A 23,016-nucleotide genomic window follows, 5' to 3' on the forward strand; every position below is an offset into this window, starting at 1 on the left:
GGCTAAGAAGTGAAAAATAATGTTGTGAAAGTGGTTTTGATATAAGAAGGAGAATAAAATGTGAATTTCCTACTTTACCCGTCAAATTTTAAAATTTTTAAAATTTTTCCGTCACTTTTAACGGCCGAGGACCAAATACGCCACTTTGTTCATAACTGAGGGACTAAATATGAATACAGTCATAACTCAGGGACTGAATCGGAACTTGGGTATAACTCAGGGACCAAAAATGCAATTTTCCCTTATAATAAAGTATTTATAGTACTTTATATCTAATTATTTTATAATAAATGAGTATTGGGACTAAATAAAAAACATCACAGACTTATCATTTGTTAAACTTGAAAAATACTTTAGTGGTACAAAGAGAGTTACACTAAAAAAAAAATCGCAGGTCAAATGTGAGAGAGTTAGAGACTTAGAGCTATATATAATGATAAATTCATAATAAAAGTATGTGCTAGCTGTTTAACGTGATGATCAAGTTCAACATCAACAATCAAGTCAAAGAATTTTTTCGTTGAAAATCAATATTATATTTTTATCGAGAAAATGGTCAAATACACCCTTAAACATTTCGCTAAAGGTCAATTAACCCCACAAACTTTCGAAAAGGTCAATTGAACACATGAACATACAATTTTGAGTCACTTGACCCCATTAACCGGTAACTTTTACCTGATGAACCGGTAATTGACACCGTGGCGTGACACATAAGCGTTGGAGTGGGTACTTGGCTGCCACATAAGCATAAAAAAGAATTAAATTAATAAAAACATTTTAAAATCAGCCATAAAGAATTTAACAGATTATATTGTACAGGGCTGATTTTAAATTCTTTTTTTTTTTAATTTAATTCTTTTTTTATGCTTATGTGGCAGCTAAGTACCCACTTCAACGCTTATGTGTCACGCCACGGTGTCAATTACCGGTTCATCAGGTAAAAGTTACCGGTTAATGGGGTCAAGTGACTCAAAATTGTGTGTTCATGTGTTCAATTGACCTTTTCAAAAGTTTGTGGGGTTAATTGACCTTTAGCAAAATGTTTAGGGGCCTATTTGACCCTTTTCTCTATTTTTATCTGATAGAAGTAAAAAGAGGCGGAATAAATTTAATTGTATGGAGTTTAAAATTTTGATGAATTCAAGGCCTGATGTTGAAGGTTTGAGTGTTCTATTAGTACTAAAAAGATTAGTGTCAACCTCATTAAGAGTTCAAAGAAAAGAATGGAATAGATTAGTTGAGTTGACCGAACCATTATAAAAACGTAGTCTTTATTATTTTACATATTGTATTCATATTATCTCATAAACCACTAACTTTTGACAAGATCACAAATTATGTGCAAATATTAACAAGGGGTTAAAATTGTATTATTCTATTGTGTAAATTCAAAATTCAATGTTTCGATAGCGTGAACCAGTCGATCACTTGTTCAAATAATTAAACTTTAAAAAATTGTAAAAGTATATTCAATTTACCCCCTCTAAACTTGTAACCCCTCACACTAAGACCAACATATTGTTTTAAAAAATAAATAAACAAAGACTGTACGGATTAATCTTGTTTAATATCTTAAATTAATTTTTTTTGAGTACTATTAACCTTATTACATATAGTATCTGTTCATATATATTTAAATTAAACTTAATAACAATAGGCTTAAAAATATTTTTATTAAACTTAAAAATAAAAATTATATTTATTTCATTTAAACTAAACAAATCTAAAAATATTAAATTTGTATTAATTTTATACCGTTAATAAAAAAATACATTTAAAAAATATTAATAAATAAATTTTCTAATAAAAAAACAAAGGATAAAAATTGAAAAATTAAAAAATAAAGAACAAAGAACAGTCTCTATTAACCAACAAGCCTTTTATATTTTCTCAATGAAACCCATTTTTCTCCTAAAAACTCATCTCTCAACAATACTTCTTTTTCTTCTCTCTCCTATTTCTTTCATTTCCACCTCACTCAAAAATTTACAAAATACTCCGTATCTCATAAAAATCTTTATTAGGCTTACTCTAAAATATTATAAGCAAATTTTTATAGAATTAATACTATTAGCGTTAATGTCTTAACATCATAATTAAATATTAAATATATAATTAAATATATTATGCATGATTGGTTCGGTCTGGTGTCAGCATTATAGAAAAATAAAATATAATATACTATATCTAGAACATCAATTTCTTAATTACGTGCCGGACAGTGAACATATTAACTATGTTAAAATACTTTTTCTTGTTATATCTTGTGGAAACTTCACCATCAATCACTATATAAAAAGGAAAAAGGAATACTGTTATTATTTTTTGACAATTCTTGTATCCTTTTAACGTGTTTGACTTGTATCATTTAACGTGTTTTGTGATATGCGATTTATTATATTACACTTGTATTAAACTCTATTCATCACAATTTAGTTTTTTTTTTTTATTATTTATTTTTTTTTTATTTTAGAGAAACACTCGTAATAATGACTTTTGAATAAATTTTGTTTTTATGTAATAAAAACTCGCAAATGACACATGAGAGATAGTAGTTTTGGATAATAAAACAATCAATATTAATCCTTTAACTATTTCATTTTTCCGTACTTTTGGTTCTCTATCATATATATATTTTTTAAACTTTATTAGGAGCAATGACAAACTAGTAATTTCTCCTAACTCTAATTTATGCATTTTATAGTTGCATAAAATAAAATAAACACTAATTTATTTTCACCTTAGAAATTTGGAGTGATGAAGATCGAAGATGAGGCCCTTCTCGATGAATAATGTTTAAATAAAAAATGTTCTTTATAGAATACCAAAATATTTATCTTTTTATATAGTTAGTCAGGAATTAAAAATATTAAGGCCAAAGGATAAACAGTTAGACCCGTGACATCTTAACTTTTTTTTTTTTTGAAACTTACAGTTAAAAATCCGTATCACTTAATCACAAGATCTTAGGACCATGTTTATATTTAGTTTTTTTTTTTTTTTAATGAAATTGAATATGTCAACCCTATCAATTAGTAACAGATCAAATTTGTTCCATATACTTTTTTATTATTATATAAATTAAAGTATCTAATTAGCAAATCCAATAGTGTACACATAATCAATTTAACTACCATTTTAAACAAATCAAGTGGTGCAAGTAGTATTATATGCATACATGTATTTATATATTTGATTTTTAATGACGTGTTATCGTTGAATAAAAAATCAAGTGAATAGAAAATTTCAACCCTATCAATTAGTAACAGATTAAATTTGATCCTTAATATACATAAAGTATCTGATCAGATAGATATCAATACTTTGATGCAATTGTAAAACATTTGTTGATCTGACAACTAAAACATTTTACTAATTAAATAAATAATAATAAGATTTTTTTGAAGATCAGACTAAATAATACGGAGTAATAAGATTAAACCTATATATAAAACATACAAGTATCGGTGATCGAGTGAAATAAATCAGATAATATAATTTACATCTAGTAATAATTAAAATTACAATAAATAAATAAATAATCTAGTACTCTACAAGCACCTATAAATCTATAATAATGTTATAATGGAGGATACACAGTTTGTATAGATTTAACTTAGTGGTTTAAATTATTACTAGGTAGTATTTTGGAAGAAGAATAACGAATGACAATGTGATTTTAAATAGTGTTTATGTTTGTATAACTAACAAAACAACAATAGGGAATTAATTAAAGTAACTAACTTGGGGCAACACTAACTACGTTGGTGACTATTGACTTAATGATCTTACAAGTTCTACACTTCTACTGCCCGCGAGAACAGGTTTTTGACCTTCTTGATTTGTTTTTTGAACAAATTAATTATAAATAATTTAAATTAATTTACCTTTTTATGATTTGTGACCAACTGAGATCAAAATGCAAGATTTATCTGTGTAACACACCCTTAGATAGTAGTTATAAACGCAAAAGTAGTTAACTCTGTGAGCAGTACTTGTAACCAGTGAGGCTGCGAACGCAATAACAACCGCCGCCTCCTCCGCAATCGCTGTTTACTTTGCACGCGCCGCTGCAGCCGTCCAGCGACGGTTCCCCGGAGGCAGTCGCGACGGCACATTCCATGCCTTTAACTGCAGAAATATGTATGGATATATATTTCGTCAGTTAATATATATGCATACATATAGTATTATAGAGAGAGAAAGAGAGAGACTAACAAGATTTATATATAGCAAGAAAGAAGATGGCAAAGAAAGCCAGTTTAAATGAAGAACGCTCCATGTTCATAAGTTGAATGATGTAATGTGTTTGCTTAATTGTCTGTTTAAACAATATTTATAAACAATAATCCTACCTAAATAAATAAATAAATAACCCTTCCATTATTTCCATTTAATTTAATTTAAAGGTATTGTATTACACTTGTGAAAGTCAACCAGCCAGCATTTTTTTAAAATAATTTTTGATATAATATTTATCAGCCACCAATTCTGATTAATTGCTTCAAAAAATTAACCTTATTATTTTTAGTACAAGTCCCTTTCTTGATGTTATGTTTGGGTTTGGATTTCATTTCTTACTCTTCTTCTCTCAAATAAAAACAACTTTTTTATTTCCATTAGATGCACTCAAAAACCAAATATTCATTACGTACAAACTTTTAAAGATTCAAAAATAAATAACAATAAGGAAAAATAAAGAAAGAAAAATTCATAAATATTATGAACTTTTAAAGTTCGTAATATTTATGAAATTAATATCACATTTTTTAATTAATATCACATTTTTGTCTAGACATTGATCATTCTTAATGAATATATCAGATAAGTTTTCACTTCTCAAATCTAGTTCTCATTTGATATATATATATATATATGTGTGTGTGTGTGTGTGTATGTGTGTGTGTGTGAGAAATTTAATTAATGATATTCTTCTAAACATATATTTCCTCTTAAGTAAGAAAACAAAGGTAAAACTAAATTACATTGTGGACCCCAGGTTCATCTTTGTCCAAAAAATGAACATGTCCCAAGTCCATATTTGTCCAAAAAATGAACATGCAGTATATATATATATACATTACTCCGTAAAATGAATTTATATCAGAATATAATAAACATGCATGCACCTATACAAATTGTTAAATGAACTTATGATGTACGAAAAATAAACTTGTAGTGTACAGTGTACTAAAAAAGAGCCTGGATCAAAGTTTAGGATATAATGATTGGAAAACAAAAATAATGAAAACAATGTATATTTTATTACAAAGTAATATATATATATATATATATATATATATATATATATATATTTATTTATTTATTTAAAAAATTATGTGTTTAACTCAATAATTTGTGACAATTGGTAAGCGAGCAATTATATTATAAAGTCAAATAATAAACTCGATCTAATTTTGTCCATTTATTTTTAAATAAGTTTGATCACTGTTACAACTTCTGCTATCTATCTTACAACAATATTTGAATTATGAAATATTAATATTATATGGGATTCTGTTGTAATTAATGAAGATTTTAAGGTAATGCAAAATCAAACACACTCTCTCTCTCTCTTAAGGTAATAATTCTGATGATAGTTACAAGATTTGATCCCGGCCCTATCATAAAAAACAGGAAGGAAACAATGGATGAGTACTATATTGAAAAACAATTATTTTACCTCTTAGCTATTTTATGATAGTTAAATCAGTCCCTCAAATGTAGGGAGGTAAATAAATGTAAGATATACTGATGGTTTTTCATTTTTATAGGAATCAGTCATTTATTCTTGAATTGAATGGTTTAGCTACTAACGTTTGCACTTGAAATTTTACTTTTTGTGATTTGAATAAACTAGTATTTGCGCCCGTGCGTTGCACGGAATGAATTTGTTATAATATTTTATAAATATTTAGATCGATATACAATTGTATAAATTATAACATCGAATATTATATAATATAATTGAAGAATTGAGTTGCACCGATTATGTTTTCTGATGTTATCAATGCTTGAATTTGAGTAAATAATTGCCCAATTAATAGCTAACGTGTAGATATACGCATTCGGTGCTGCAACTTTAGAGATTTTATATATCAGTGTTTAGAATTTGTATTAATTGGGCTAATTAGCTCGTTGTCTAGCAATTCAGTTATAGAAATTATTTATACAGAAGATATATTTTCTATGTAGATATATAGCAATTTTGGCATCTTTATATATAAAAAACCATAATATCAATGACTTGAATTATACATTATTGAAAATCTCTTTGTAGACAACATTGGTAGTAGTAACACAATTTTATCCATCCTCGTCTAGAGTTAAAATCACCAAACCATCAGGATGGGTGACTCGGGAAAAAGTCACATACAATTAACCGTGATTAAAGACTGATTTTTTCAGTAATAACTCAACGTGAGTTAGTGTTTGACCCTGACTTTTGTTGATAGTCGTGGCATATGCGAGCATCAACATGAGTTGTTTTCGTTAGAACTTGAAGGGCAATCTCGTATCAGAAGGGTGAAAGACATTTTAATTGAAGATTTTACTTTTATTAATAGTATAAATATAGATTGGTGTCAATAATAATTAATAAATTATTATTTCCTTATAAAATTACATAAAATTTCAAATGGATTTTCTCATTTATTACGCAGAATTTGTTTCTGTTATTCTTACAATTATAATGGTTTAATTATTCTCAAAATTTGATAAACATTTTTCTTTTTTAAGTTGACTTTAATTTGTGATAAAAATTCATTAGATATTGGTTAATTTTCATTTAAAATTTTGTTACCAATTAAGCTTTATTAATTTTTTTTATCAATTAATTAATATTCACATTAATGTGGGCGGAAATGTTGAAGATGTGAATTTTACTTTTATTAATAGTATAAAGTAAATAATAATTAATAAATTATTATTTCTTTATAAAATTACGCAAATTTCGAACGAATTTTCTCATTTGTTACGCAGAATTTGTATCCATTATTTTCACAATTATAATAATTTAATTATTCTCATAATTTGGTAACCATTTTCTATTTTTATGTACATATTGACTTTAATCTGTGGTAACAATTCATTAGATATTAGTTAATTTTTATATAAAATTTTGTTACCAATTAAGCTTTATTATTTTTTTACTAATTAATTAATATTCATGTTAATTTGGGCTGAAATGTTGTAAATGAGGATTTTACTTTTATTAAAGTCATTTCACTAAGAACCTGGAGCTTGTGGTTGAGTGGAAGGGACACATCCATCCTTATTAACCAAAGGTGAGCAACTTTAAATCTCCAGGCCAAAGCATAAGTGATATTGCAATAATTAATTTATTTATGATCATTAGTTCACATATTTGATTTATTTATTTTTTCTTTAATTATTCTCGTTGTAAACATAAATGATATTGCAATAATTAATTTATGATATTTAGCAAGTTGTATTTTTTTTTTAAAATATAAAATTTTCTCATGTTTAGGGATTAAAAAATATTTTAGAATTATTTTTATTAGTAAGTAATTTTATTTTTAAAATATTTTTCAGCAACCCAAACACTCCATTAGTCTATAATAAAAAAAATGAAAAATAAAATAAAGTTATTTCATTAAGAAAATTAAAACTAATTAAAGTAAATCTAATCATGCTATATTTATTTGTAACTGTATATTAATTTCATTTTGAAATCAGTGGTTAATATCTTTGAATTATTTTTTTTTTCAACTATTATAAACAAAAATTATGATACTTATCAAATTGTATTTAAAAAAAAAAACATTTACACATGTTATGAGGGATTAAAAAATATTTTAAATTATTTTTTATTAGTGTGCATTTTTATTTTAAAATATTTTCCAGCAATCCAAACACTCCCTTAGCGTCTCATCAAGAACGGATAAAGAAAAGTCATTTCATTAAGAAAATTAAAACTAATTAAAATAAATCTAATCATGCTACATTTATTTGTAACTCTATATTAAGTTTATTTTGAAATATTTGGTTCACATATTTGAATTATTTTTTTTCTTTAACTATTATAAACAAAAATTATGATATTTATCAAATTGTATTTTTTTAAAAAATATAACATTTACACATGTTATGAGGGGTTAAAAAATATTTTAAATTATTTTTATTAGTATGCATTTTATTTTAAAATATTTTGCACTAATCCAAACACTTCCTTAGCCTCCCATAAAAAATTAATAAAGAAAAGTCATTTCATTAAGAAAATTAAAACTAATTAAAGTAAATCTAATCATGCTATATTTATTTGTAACTGTATATTAATTTCATTTTGAAATCATTGGTTCACATATTTCAATATGTTTTTAATTATTATAATTTATAAACAGAAATAATATTGTACTAATTAATTTATGATATTTTATCAAATTGTATTTTTTAAAAAAATATAAGATTTACACATGTTATGAGGGATTAAAAAAATATTTTAAAATTATTTTTTATTAGTAAGTATTTAAAAAAAAATCACCAACTCAAACACTCCCTTAGTCTCCATAAAAAAACTGATAAAGAAAAGTCATATCATTAAGGTAATTAAAACTAATTAAAGTAATTGTAATCATGCTATATTTATTTGTAACTATATATTAATTTCATTTTCAAATCATTGGTTCCCATATTTGAATTATTTTTTTTCCTTAATTATTATAAACATAAATAATATTGTACTAATTAATTTATGATATTTATCAAATTGTATTTTGTAAAATATAGCGTTTTACCGGGAAAATTTTTTGTTGTTATGAATTTAAAATTAAAATAAAAAAAAATAAAAAGATATTAAAATGTACAATATAATAATATAGTTGGATTTTTATATATTTGGTCAAGTACCTATTTTCATAACATACAAAATTAAATTTTAAATATTGTATGGTTAATATAATCTCTAATCATGTACATATTTAGATAAATTTATAGAAAAAATTTATAAAATTAAATTGATTTATTCCAAATTGTATTTCATATATATTATAATTCTAAAAAATATGAATAATAATAATTAAGAGAATTGTACTTAAAAATCAATAAAAATGTAAATTCTAAATTTTGTATGAATAAATATAAACTCTAATCAGAGGTATATCATTATCTCTATATCTCTATCTCTATCTCTATATATATTAAAGCAAAATGGTTGACACAAATTTTTTCCCCAAAACGTAGGGACATTTTTGTAATATCATTTATTATTATTATTATTATTATTATTATTATTATTCATTACCCTATTGTGGTGGCTGGCAATCCAATTAATATGTCATTATTTACCTATTGATTACGCTCCAATTTTTATTTGACTCATATTATTCTGGCTGGTAATCCTCTCCATAATTAGTGGCAATCCTTTCCATATAATTACTATTTATATTTAACTTATATTATGCTGGCTAAATAATGAAAAAAATATATTTCCATAAAATAAAATATGTCAGCACTTATCTAAATAATTACTTACTCAATAATTATTTATCCTCTCCATATAATTAGTTCCGTATTGATTATAGAAATTATAGAAATTTAAATTATTATTAATTAGTGAATTTTTGGTATCATTTTCCTTTTTAGTTAATTTGGTTTCCTTTTCTATGTTTTTTACGGTTAACAAATTATTAGTATTAATCTCCTTTTATATTTTTCTTTTTAAGCTAATAATTTATATCCAAAATTATTGTACATTTATTTTAGTTTCATTTCCTTTTCTATTTTTCCTACTTTTACTCCTAACAAATTATTAGTATTACTCTCCTTTTATATTTTCATTTTTTACTGCTAATTAACCTTATTATTACTATTATTATTATTATTATTATTATTATTATTATTATTATTATTAACTGAATCCCGTTTTCATTTTTTTTTTTTCTACTGGTAATATTATTATTATTATTATTATTATTATTATTATTATTATAGTAATTATTATAGTAATAATAATTCGTTATTATAGTATAGTATTTTAAATTAAATTATTTAAATTAAATCACCCTATATATTTAAATAGATTACCATAAAGTTACCATAATAATTACACAAAATAATGAAAGAAAAATTATGAGAATAATTACCCTTAATAAAAATTAGGAAATTATATTAAAAAATAATTAATATATTATGGTAAGTATAATCTATTTTGTGCGAATCATATTATATATTAAGTATAAAAATATATATGTATGTAAATTACCATAATAATTACACCAAAAAAGGTGACAATACATAATTATTAGGCAATAATATTAATAATTAATTATTAAGGCAGGTAAAATTGATTTTGTACTAATAATATTATACATTAATTACTAATAATATTGTACTAAAAGCCGTGAGTCTATATAGTACAAATCCTTTCTTAAAAGTTAAAAAGGACAACTCCGAAAGCATTGGGTGGCTGCTAACTGTCAATCACCTTGCTTTTATTTTTTATTTTTTATTTATTCTAGGAAACCTTAAAAAAAAAAAAACTTGTACCAATAATTTTACTCTAATCATCCAACCATGATATACGACATAGTACAATGTGGGGGAAACGAAATAGGTTTGAGATGACTGCATTCTTTGTATTTAACAAACTATAGCATGACATCATACATCAGTCGTGTACTAAATTAAAAAAGAAAAAGAAAATATCAAGATGGTCACAATAGCAAGCACTCAAAGGATAGGGAGCTACACAATCCTTATTTGTCTTGCATGGCAAATCATTCTTCTTCTTTGCTTCATCACCACTCCAAATACCTACAATCATATCAACTCACAATATTAGAGTTTTCACACATCTAATAAACATGTATGTTCTCTCTTATATATTTTTAATGTAGACTCTTAAAATATATATATCATTGTGAAGTTGAAGATCTGATTTTACCGTCGTTATTATTCTCGATCGTATCTCTACAATCTTTCATAAAAACTAAACCATTAGGGTTCTATTACCAAGGTTCTTCCTCCTCAATTTTCTTTTGTTGAAGCAGAGCATCCTTACGTATCTTCAATCTCATACCAGACGATATAACCTGCAAAGCCTATTGAAGTACTGGAGAATATAGTTAGAAAAATATAATAAAAAAAAATCATACGAAAAGAAAGCAGAAAAATAAGTCTGAGATTCTTTGATTGATGGGGGAGGCTAGAGATTAGAAGAATTATAAGTTTGTATTTATAGGTAGAAAATACTAATTCAAAAGGAAAGAATAATAATTTATTTATTTAAGGTAATGTTGAGGTAATAACATTATTATTATTATTATTATTATTATTATTATTATTATTATTACAAAAATGCCACTAAATTTTGGGGGGAAAACTTGGTAGGAGGATTTTACTTTTATATATATATAGATATAGATTTGGTGTGAGACAATGATACTTGAGATGTATAATATGTTTATAATAAAATATAATACTTTCAATAAATTCATAAAAAGTATTATATTTTAATTAAAGAATATTAAGCTCGTTGTATTCTCTATACTTAGCTTGTTGTAGATGAAGATGATAAATGAAGAGACTATCATCATTTCCTCGTCATGTCTCTATTCTCTATTCCCTATTCTAAATATTATCTTAACAGTGTTGCATATGTTTGAGAATAATTTTTTTAATAATTTAATTTGTGCTCTTTAATACTTAAATTGAACATGATAGCTTTGAAGATTATTATATTGGTTATGAAATTTTAGCCAAGAGTTTTTCAAATTTAGCAGCGTTGTATGATTGTGTTTTTTATTATTATTATTTTTTATGACAAAGCTATTTATACTTGCACTTATAATGTTGCTCCTTCAAATTAAAATCATTCTCTACATACATCCTTCAATTCCAACATCTCTCTTATCCATCCATCGCAAAATCACAACAAACTATTCAACTAACAAGCAAAATCATCCACAAAGGGCTCAGTCAAATCAAACGCTGCAAAGTGAGTCTCAGTGATTCTTATATTGAATAAATATTATGGAAGTTTTTTTTTTTCCCCTAATGTTATCCTTTTTTTGGCAAACCATGGGAACAATTTACTATGGAGTATAATGTTTTTTTTGCCAAAAAAAAAAAAAAACGGATGCACTTTTTTCTTGTCACAATCTAATTGATGCAACTAATTAATTAAGATATCATCTTTTTATTGTATTTTTTTAATTAAGAGATATATATATATATATATCATAATAAAAGACAATTGAGAAAATTGCTAAATTACAGCATATCATTAATTAGATTTTACATACGTGGCATATTATTAAGAGTTATATATCTTTACTTCACCTCATTACGTGGCATATATGATTAAATATTTTTTAAAGAGTCAAATAGACGGTGTTCCGGCATGGCGCCAAGCTGTAGCTAGTTGATTTGTATTCTTGTTCTGTTTGGGTCTCCCCTCCCATTTAGATATAAAAAAAATAGACGGTTGAAAGGGGATTAGTCTGAGTATGGTACGGGGTGAAATGTGTCTTCTACAGTTATGGCCTACCTAGGATATCTCATGGTTTGTCCAAAAAGAAAATAGACTCTTGAATTTTATAAAAAAATAAAATTAGGCCCTTAAACTTGAAAAATATTTACAATTAAACACATTAACTTATCATTTTCGTGCATTTAAGCTCAATAGTCGATTATTTACTGGTAATTAGGATTTCGACAATCGAAAAATGGTCACCAAAATCCTAATTACCAATTATTACTGGTAGATGACAAATTATTAAGTTCAGATGCACAAAAATGACAAGATGATGTATTTAATTATAATTTTTTAAATTTTAACGATCTAATTGTTTTATTATATAAATTTCAAAGACTTATTATTATTATTATTATTTGTATTAGATTAATAAACATATATATTTTTATAAATTACGATAGATGAACATTGGAAGGTAAAATATCATCATTTCATATCATTATATTGTATCCATAATCTAGAACAGACGCACCTTGTTTTAAAATATTCAAATATAACGGCTATTTTCATTTTCACCTCTGCTCTCTTCATATTGCACTTCACATTCTCTCGTTTACTTCTCTCGCCTCTTGGCGATTTCCGGCGGTGGAGCTCTCTCCGTCGCCGACATTCTAGGCGGCCAGTCTCCGACGACTTCTCCTCGTGGATTCTACGGCGACTCTCCGGTGAATCTCGTCCAGGCTCTCAGGCGCAGAAACCCTACGGTGGTTTTCGTTTCTTTATCAGGTTTTCTCCTTCCCTATTGTTTATTAAGCCTTTCTTTTTTCCGATTTATTTCTCTGCTTAGTGCTTTCTGGGTTTCGATTCTCTCGGATCTAGACGTACCGCGGAGATCCCGACTCCCTTCTCGGCGGCAATTCCAGTCAAGGGTTTTGTTTCCTCCTCGGCGGCGTCTCTGAGGTGAGACCGGTTGGCGTCCAGGCTGGGATAGAGTCTCCGGTTGCACCTCGTGGCGGCGCGTGGCAGTCCGTGACGGTGAACTAGACTCTGGAGACGAACTCTCTGTCACTATTTTGTGAGTTAATTTGTCCTTTCCTTATTTTGGACCGCATTCCAATTTTCCTAGATGGACCTTTTTCAAAGATTTCTATACTATTGGTAATGTTTATTGCCTTTCTTGGATCCTCCGACTCTGAAATATAAATTTGTTGTATAGACAAGTATAAATTGTTCTTTTTTTTTTGGATTTTTGTTTTAGTATCTAAGTAGAAGTAGATTTTGGTGATGATGTTTGCAGATGAATGACTTGGTGAGAAAGTTTCTAATAAATGGCATCAGTGGGTGTACCACCTGCTTCTGGTATGAGAGAATCCAGTGGTCACACTGTTGGTGTTGATAGTTTGCCTGAGGAGATGAATGACACGAAAATCAGGGATGATAAAGGTCTGCTTATGCCATCTTTTGTTTTTTTTTTTTTTTTTTTCCGTTCTTGTGATTATTATTTTTCATATATTACCACTTGTTGCTTTAATAAATTTGTTTTGTTTATAGGATATGGAAGCAGCAGTTGTTGATGGTAATGGGACTGAGGCAGGTCACATAATAATGACAACTATTAATTGGTGGTCACAATGGTCTACCAAAACAGGTAAGTTTGTTAGTCTCTTTTGGTATCTGATTGGTTGTTAAAAGGCTCATGGTTTTGTTAAATAAAGCAATACTCCTATTATAGGAGGCTAAAGTGAAAACTATAAGGCTCATGGTTTTCTATTGTGATGGATTTAGTAACTTAAAAAATATTCATATGTGATGTATACAATGCTCACAGCCTTCACTCCTTTGGAAGGTAAAAAACATGTAGAATAAAATAGAAGTAAAATATCTCTATGTGATTGTGCACATTCAAGTCTAATCATTAGTTCTATTATATCTTTATGTCAAGATTATTACTTGTATCATGTGATGCTTTAACTGCTTTATATGTATTTACATGTCAGACATGGGTGCTTCTTTTATGAAGGATGCCAGACATGGGTGCTTCTTTTATCGTATGACATTCCAATTTTGAGAAATGGCCTCTTTCTTTATTGGCATGATACTTCATATTTTACTTGCAGACTATAAGGATCATTTGGTGTAATATATCAGGTATGGTTATGTTATCTTTATGTTGACCACTGCATGCCTGTGGACTGTCTTTCTTGACCCCCTTTCCCTGCCTCTCCTCTAAGAGCAATCTTCTGTGTATACATATGCTGCTCTCCTGTACTAATCAGGCTAAATGCTTAGAAACTGGTGAAATTATGATGATCTAAATGAATACTTCTGGTAACTCTGCTCATAATTAAAGTTTGGTCCTATTCTCTAATAAAGTTTGGTCTAGATTTCCATGTATGTACTACAATTAGTTACTAGTTGTATTTGACAAAAGTTTACCAATTTTTCTTTTAATGATTTATGTTATTGGCAACAGTTTATCCTTTTATAAAAAATTGTTACTTAACAGCCTTGACTCTCCAGGGGCAAAACCATGTTGCTACAGGAAATAGGAAGCCTAAGACAAACTTTGTTGAAATTCGTACATTTTGGCACCTGTATAGGAGTTTTGACCACATGTGGATATTCTTTCTTTCTTTGTATTGGCTCTTCAGGTGTCTTGGGAATAGCTGAACTAATTTCTAGTTTAAAATTTTGTTTTTGGTATTTATGTATAAGATGTTTGCAGATCTTTATTCCCTCTTGTGAGCTACTAATAGAAATTAAAGAAGATCAAGTTTAGTTGAATCAGAAAAAAATCAGGGGAATAAAGACTGAAGATAGATAAATCTAATAAGTGTAGACAAGTGAGAAATAAAACCTTTCTATATGTGACAACCTCTGGCAGCTTAGGATTTTTAGTAATCCGCTGGTGCCATTTTGAGTTGGCACATGGCCTTTCTTTAATATGAGACACCATTCTTTCGCTTTCCGGAGCATATATTTATATTTTTAAATTTTTCTCTCTTTTCTTTTGTGTAAATCTGTTGCGGGTTCAGGGGTGGGGGTGTTGAACTCCTAACCTTGAGGTTTCTCTTTGACTACTTGAGCTAAGGGTCATAGGTGCTACTAACTGGGGAAGTGAGCCTTTTAGGAACAATATTTAATATTTAATTTCTATTCAAATTTCTATTTGTTGTTTGAAGCACATTTGAATTATGCCTTTTTTTTCTTTTTGTTATAGGCAGGAACTGGAGGCGGCAAACCATTTAAAGCCTCACTTGGTTTACTTTATGAGTCTGAAGATGAATTAACAAAGACAAAGGAGGCTATAAGGACTTCTATATATAGAATAGATTTTGTTCGTGTTGCACTTCAATTTAACCAGTTTTCGTAAGGCTTATAATAGGTAGTATTTTGATATGCCATAAATAATAACTTTTTTTTTAACCCTAAAACCTTAAAATCTAAACCCTAACCCTGCGATTGATTTGATTAGGGCTGAGCAGCGAACAAGCCTTCATCTACTGGGCGAAACTCGGATTGCATCACTGAATGCAAGCACAATACTGATTCAACTTGATTCTGAGGAGGATTATAGAATGGTGATGGCAAAAAATTGAGCGCTTGTGGCTGGAGCGACAATCTGGTTCTCTCGTTGGTCACCGGATTGGAGACAGGTCTCGACGCTTATTCTGGAATGTGGCTTTGTGGTGGAATAAGGGGGCCCTTAATTTTTCCAACAGGCTATTTGTTATATGGTCTGCAGCTGTAAAAACTTTGTGTGGAGGACTATGACTGCCACGGGGTGGATTTCTCACTGAAAAATGAAACCCCATGCTTGGATCATGAAGGAGAGCACTAAGGCTTGCTGATCTGGGATTTCTGAATTAAGGATGGTTTGAAATGGAGGAATTAAGGTGGACCTCTGAATTCTCTGATTACTGATAACTGTATATAAGCTGAGTTGTTGGTGTGAATTTCTGAGATGAAGGGGAGTTTTTCTGAGGTTGCAGCATGTAAGCAACATCCCAAGGCTTCTTAAGGTGGAGGGGTGTTGCTGCAATAATGTTGATCTCACAATGGGAAATGAGACATTATGTGCTGCTGGTGTTAGAGATAAGAACACTGGAAATTTGATCTACCTGAGATTGTGGTCTCTGGAAACCCTGCAGCTGAAGACTGATCAGAACAGAAACTGCTTGGTGGAATTGACTGTGAAGCTGCTGGAGTTGCTATCTGATTTGCTGTTGCTGCTGAAATAGCATATGAAGAAATATTAGGAGGTATAAGGAGGAGGGTCCACCTAGCTTGGTGGACCTCTTTTGTAGCTGAGAAGCAGAAATGCAGCAATCTAAGCCTTCTATAAGGGGAGGATTGCTGCTATCAGGCTCTGTACTGTGAATGCGAAAAAAGAGGTATCTTTGGCTGATTCACAGGCTGTGATCTGTGAAGATGAAGCCTCACCCTTTGAAATCTTTACTTGGCTTGCAGGTTAATTTTCTAGTGGAGATTTGGAGGAATAAGGAGGTCCATCAAGATTGGTGGACTCTAGAATTTAAGAAGGTTTCTGAAAAATGGTCTGCAAAAGGCTAGTTAACAGAATAGAGATGGGTTTTTGTGCAGCAAAGATGGTTTTCTGAGTGAGTTTGGTAGCTGGAATTTGCAGAGTTGAGATACTCATGATATTGTAGATTTGGAGGCATAAGGAGGTCCACCTACCTTGGTGGACTCTCGAAGGCTTGAAAGTATGGAATTTCTGGAAAATTTGATGCAGAAACTCTGAAGGAGGAAAGCTTCTGGTATGGTAATTGTTGTTTGCAGCAGTTAAAAGAAGCTCTTTGAGTGAGCCAAGAAACAATAAGAAGGGAGACTGAGTTTGCTATTTTGGGAGGAATAAGGAGGACCACCTCAGATGGTGGTCTAGGTTGCTGAAGTCTGGGAATGCAGTCTTAATGCTGGGACAAAAATGCAGATCTGATGGTGCTATGAAGCTATTGAAGCAGGTATCTGTGGAGATGAAGCCTCTTTCATATGAAATCTTGACTGTGAGAAGTATGTTGACACACAGTAGCAGCTCTGAATTCCTGGGATTTCTTGATAAGCAGCAGCCTAAAATCTAGAGGGAGGAGGGCTGCTGCAGTTTTATTCTGCTGAGAAGGAATCTGCAGGTTCTAGCTTTGCTACAACAGCCATAAGCTATTAGAGTGGAGGGCTGTTGTGCCATGGGGTTGATTCCACATTGGAAGATGAGGCCCCTCATGTTGTTGGTTTGGATTTAAATATTTGGAAAGAATGACATGCTGCTGTGCTGCTGATTGGATTGCTGATCTGGGCAGAACTTGATCTCTGGAATTTATGAGGTGGTCTATGAAGGATGGTGGACCAATGGTGATTGATGAATTGGAATAGGGCCAGAACTCTGGTTTGCTGATCTGCAGAGTCTAAAGGAGATTCTACTGAGTGTACTAGAGAGGGAATTATTTTGTTAAGCTCTGAGATGGTTAATGTTATCTGCAGCTGCAACTTGAAGCTTGGAAGTGGAGAGTTGTGGCCACCATGGGGTTGATCTCATTCAGTCTGGTTTAAGGGGTTGATTTGCAGACCTGGTTTGAGCTTGATATTGTACAAGGATGAAGTGTGAGAAGAGGCATCAATCTTTGTTTGTTGATGGGGGTTAGCACTGCAACAACAGTCTAAAGCATTAATTGTGGAGGACTGTTGGATCCCAAACTGGAGAAGTGAGCCTTTTAGGGACAATATTTAATATTTAATTTCTATTTGTTGTTTGAAGACCACCAACTGTCCTAGAGGAATATTTAACTAAAAAAACACTGGAAAAGAATGAACCTACAACCAAAGAGCAAATGTTTACTTATCTTGGTGGAGCAGCTAGTTCTGAACAGATTAGAAGTGGCTGGTTTGTCTGAATCTACAGGGTCTTTGGAAATAAAATCAAGCTGTTAAGATGAGGTGTCCATTGACACAGCAGCTTAGACTTTTGTGGAGGGCTGTTTGTTATGTTCTTGGAGCTGATTCCTTGCAGGAAGATGATGTTGAGTTGCTCTTAGATGAGAATGAAGCTTCAGTGATGTATGCAGCAGGAGTTCTGCTAATGGCTTCTCATCTGCTGAATACTTGATGCTGTTCTGATGATGACAACATTGAAAATGATGAGTCTGTGTTGGATGACCTGTATTCTGGGCAAAATGAAGCTGGAATTAATGGATAATAATGGAGGAAATGGTGATTCTGGGCAGATTTATGAATGATATTGGCAATGAAGAAGGGACTGGAATAATAATGTAGAAGCTGGGAAATAATCTAGGTTGGATGGTCTATGTTGGCCGAGTTTTATTGGCCTATTAAGCTGCTGGGCCAAATGGGCCTGATTTAATGTGGGAATTATTTTCCATTTTAGGCTGGGGCCTTTGGAGGCTGATTGGTAATGGAGTGGGCCGTATTGGGCCTTGATTTCTGGACATGCCCGGCTAGGCTGTTCTATTCCAAGTACGCTGAAATGGATTATTGGGGCTACTTTGCTTAAAAAAAAAAAAAAAAAAAAAAAAAAAAAAAAAAAACCCTAACCCTAAATAATAAACTTGAAACCCTAAACACAAAAGCCTACACCCTAAAACCCTGAACCTAAATCTTAAAACCCTACACCCTAACCCAAACTCTAAGCACTAATCCTATACCCTAAAATCATAAACCCTAAACCTTAAACTCAAAAACCCTAAAACTCTAAATCCTAAAATGCTAACCCTAAACCTTAAACTCATTCAAACAAAAGCTTCGATTTTAAAAATCCCTAAACCCTAACCCTAAACTTCCTAAACCTTACCTTAAACCCTATACCAAACCTTATACCCTAACCCAAACCATAAAACCTTATACCCTAACCCAAACCATAAAACCTTAAACCCTAACCAAATCTTAAACCTTAATCCCTAAAATTGAAGCATGTGCTCCACCTCAACTAAAAGTCTAAACTGATAGTTGGATTGTACATTAATGATGCTCAACAGGCACCATCACGTGTGCGGGCCGATTACTTTTCGAGTTCCAAGCAACACGTGGACTAAAGTCTTTCGGTTGGCACGGAGATTCGAACTAATGACCTTTGGCATGGTTCTGATACCAAAATTGAAGCATGTGCTTCACCTAACTTAAGCTGATAGTTTATATCCTCATCACTTAAAACTATAAATCATAAACCCTAAACCCAAACCCTTAAACCCTAAACTATATACTTTATTAATAAAGTATGATTTTACTTTATACCTTAAACCCCTAAACCTAAACTATATACCTTAAACCCCTAAACACTAACTCTTAAAACTTAAAACCTAAACCCTGAACCCTAAACCTAACCCAAGCTTTAAACCTTAAACCTAAACCCCAAAAAAATCCTAAACTTTAAAACCCTAAACCCTATAATACCCTATACCCTACCCCTAAAACCTTAACACCCAACTTCTAAATCTTAACCCCTAAATCCTACCTTAAACCCTATATCCATCCCCTAGACCCCAGACCCTGGACCCTGACCCCATAGACCCCAGACCCTAGACCAAACCCTAAACCCTAGACCCCTGACCCTAGACTCTGGACCCTGACCCCAGACTCCTGTGGAGCCTGATCCTGGGTGCCCCCAGACCCCCTAGACCCCTGACCCTAAACCCTAAACCCTGGACCCTGACCCCAGACCTAAACCCTAGACCCCTAACCCGGACCTTGACCCCTGTGAACCCTGACCCGACCCGGACCCTGACCCTTGTGGACCCTAACCCGACCCGGACCCTGACCCCTGTGGACCCTAACCCTGGGTGCCCCCAGACCCCTAGAAACCCTAGACCCTAGACCCCTGACCCTAGACCGCCCTAAACGACCCCAGACCCTAACGACCCCAGACCCTAGACCCTGGACCCAAACCCCTGACTGACCCCTGACCCCTGACCTCTGACCTCTGACCCCTGGACCCAGACCCTGGGTGACCCCAGATCCCTGACCCTAAACACCTGACCCCTGACCCTAGACCCCCTAGACCCCTGATGACCCTCTGCCCTAGACCCCTGCTGACCCTAAACCCACCCTAGACCCCTAAACCCTGGACCTTAGACCCCAGACCCCTGACGACCTTACCCCAGACCGACTTAAACCCTAAACCCTAAACCCATACCGCAGACCCATACCGCAGACCCCTGACGACCTTACCCTAGACCCCTGACGACCTTGCCCTAGACCCTAGACCCCTAGACCCTAAACAAACCCTACCCTAAACCTAGACCCCTCACCCTAGACCCCTGACCCTAAACCCCAGACCCTAGACCCCTAAACCCTAGACCTTAGACCCCAGACCTTAGACCCCTGACGACCTTGGCCCTAGACCCCCAGACCCTAGACCCAAGACCGACCCTAAACCCTAAACCCAGACCCCTGACCCCAGACCCCTGACGACCTAGACCCCTGACCCCAGACCCCTGACGACCTTGCCCTAGACCCCAGACAAACCCTAAACCCTAGACCCTAGACAAACCCTAAACCCTAAACCTTAGACCCCTGACCCTAAATCCCTGACCTTAGACCCCTCACCCTACCCCTGACCCTAAACCCCAGACCCCTAAACCCTGGACCTTAGACCCCAGACCCCTGACGACCTTGCCCTAGACCCTAGACCCTAGACCCTAAACCTAAACCCTAAACCTTAAACCCTAAATCCTAAACCCTAAACCCTAATTTGGTACATGCCCACGTGTTTCTTGGGGCCCAAAAAGTAATCGATTCGCACACGTGAGGGTGTATGTTGAGCATAATGTGCAATCCAACTATCAACTTAGGCTTTTAGTGGAGATGAAACATGCTTCAATTTTTGGGGTTAGAGTTTAACATTTTAGGGTTTAAGGGTTAAGGTTTAGGGGTTAAGGTTTGGGGTAAGGGTATTGGGTTTAAGGTTTCAGTTTTAAGGTTTAGGGGTAGGTTAGGGTTAAGTCAACAAAGAGGCAAGCCATATTAAGAAAAGGTTTAGGGTTTAGGGTTTCAAGTTTAAGGTTAGGGTTTTAGTATTTTAGGTTTAGTGTTTTAGTATTTTAGGTTTAGGGTTAGGGTTTTAGTATTTTGGGTTTAAGGTTTATAATTTTAGGGTTTGATCTAGGGGTTTAAAGTTTAAGGCTTTAGGGTTTAGGGTTTAGGGTTTAAAGTTTACGATTTTAAGGTTTAGGGTTATTGTTTAAGGTTTGGGATTAGGGTTTTTAGGGTTAAAGTTAGGGTTTAGTGGTTACGATTTAAGGGTTTAGAGTTTAGGGTTTTAAGGTTTAACACTTAGGGTTTAAAGTTAGGTTACGATTTTAGGGTTTAAGGTTTGGGTTAGGGTTTAGGGGTTTATGGTTTATAATTTATGGATCATAGTTTTAGATTTTTAGTTAAGATGGAGCACATGCTTCAATTTGGTATCAGGGCCATGCCAAAAATCATGACTTTGAATCTCCGCGTCACCCAATAAAAAAAGACTATGATCCACGTGTTGCTTAGAGCCCAAAAAGTAATCGAATCGCACACGTGAGTGTGCATGTTGAGCATATAACCATTAATGTGCAATTCAACTACCAACTTAGACTTTTAATTGAGATAGAACACATGCTTCAATTTTAAGGGAAGGTTTAGGGGTTAGGGTTTTTTTTTTTTTTTTTTTTTTTTTTTTTTTTTTTTTTGGGTTTAGGGTATAGGGTTTAAGGTTTATAGTTTTAGGGTTTAGGGTTAGGGGTTTAGAGGTTAAGATTAAGGGTTTAGGGTTAGGGTTTAGGGTTTAGGGTTTAGGGGTTTAAGGGTTAGGGTTTAGGGTATAGTGTTTAAGGTAAGGTTTTTAGGGTTTAAGGGTTAGGGTTTAGGGTATAGTGTTTAAGGTAAGGTTTTTAGGGTTTAAGGGTTAGGGTTAAGATAAGGGTATAGTGTTTAAGGTAAGGGTTTAAGGTTTAGGGTTTAAGGTTTTAAAGCTTAAAGGGGTAGGGTTTAGTGTTTAAAGTTTGGATTAGGGTTTTTTTTTTCTTCAAAATTATGCATCAAGATTGAAACAAATATGATAAATGGAAGTAGCTTTCTTGAGAGGCAATGCCTAAGGTTAGGAAAAGGTTTAGGGTTTAGGTTTTGGGATTTAAGGTTTAAGTTTTAGAGTTTTAGGGTTTAGGTTTTGGGATTTAAGGTTTAGGGTTTAGGGTTTAGAGTTTTAGGGTTTTTGAGTTTAAGGTTTATGATTTTAGGGTATAGGATTTGGTGCTTAGTGTTTGGGTTAGGGTGTAGGGTTTTAAGAATTTTTTTTTTGGTAACCCATGAGGCCCACACGGCCTCCTTAAGCTGCCAAAACAAAATGCTCACCAGGCCAATTAATTAAAACCAGCCCAGCAGCAACTGGCCCATTCGGCCCCTTCATCAAGCCCAGGAGAATTAATTCCTGGGACAATTACATCAACCCAGCAAATTCTCATTGCCCATCCCCATAGCCATTTGAGAGTGCCCATATACCGCAGCCCAGATGCATTAATTTCATCCACGGCTTTATCAAGCCAAGATGAATTAATTCCTGGGACAATTAAATCACCCCAAAT

The 23,016-nt window shown here is 31.9% G+C and overlaps 1 long non-coding RNA gene across 1 annotated transcript; it reads right to left on the bottom strand.

Moving 5' to 3' along the window:
* Positions 1 to 618: 618 nt before the first annotated feature.
* On the bottom strand, positions 619 to 4,313 carry LOC109185877. The gene is made up of 3 exons (XR_002055062.1): positions 4,222 to 4,313; positions 3,891 to 4,134; positions 619 to 737 (listed from the first exon to the last, which is right to left on the bottom strand). It is a non-coding gene; the product is annotated as an uncharacterized LOC109185877 (long non-coding RNA).
* Between the last annotated feature and the right edge of the window lie 18,703 nt (positions 4,314 to 23,016).

The sequence above is a fragment of the Ipomoea nil genome, unplaced genomic scaffold (genome assembly GCF_001879475.1).
Source record: "Ipomoea nil cultivar Tokyo-kokei standard unplaced genomic scaffold, Asagao_1.1 scaffold1361, whole genome shotgun sequence".
Taxonomy (NCBI): domain Eukaryota; kingdom Viridiplantae; phylum Streptophyta; class Magnoliopsida; order Solanales; family Convolvulaceae; genus Ipomoea; species Ipomoea nil.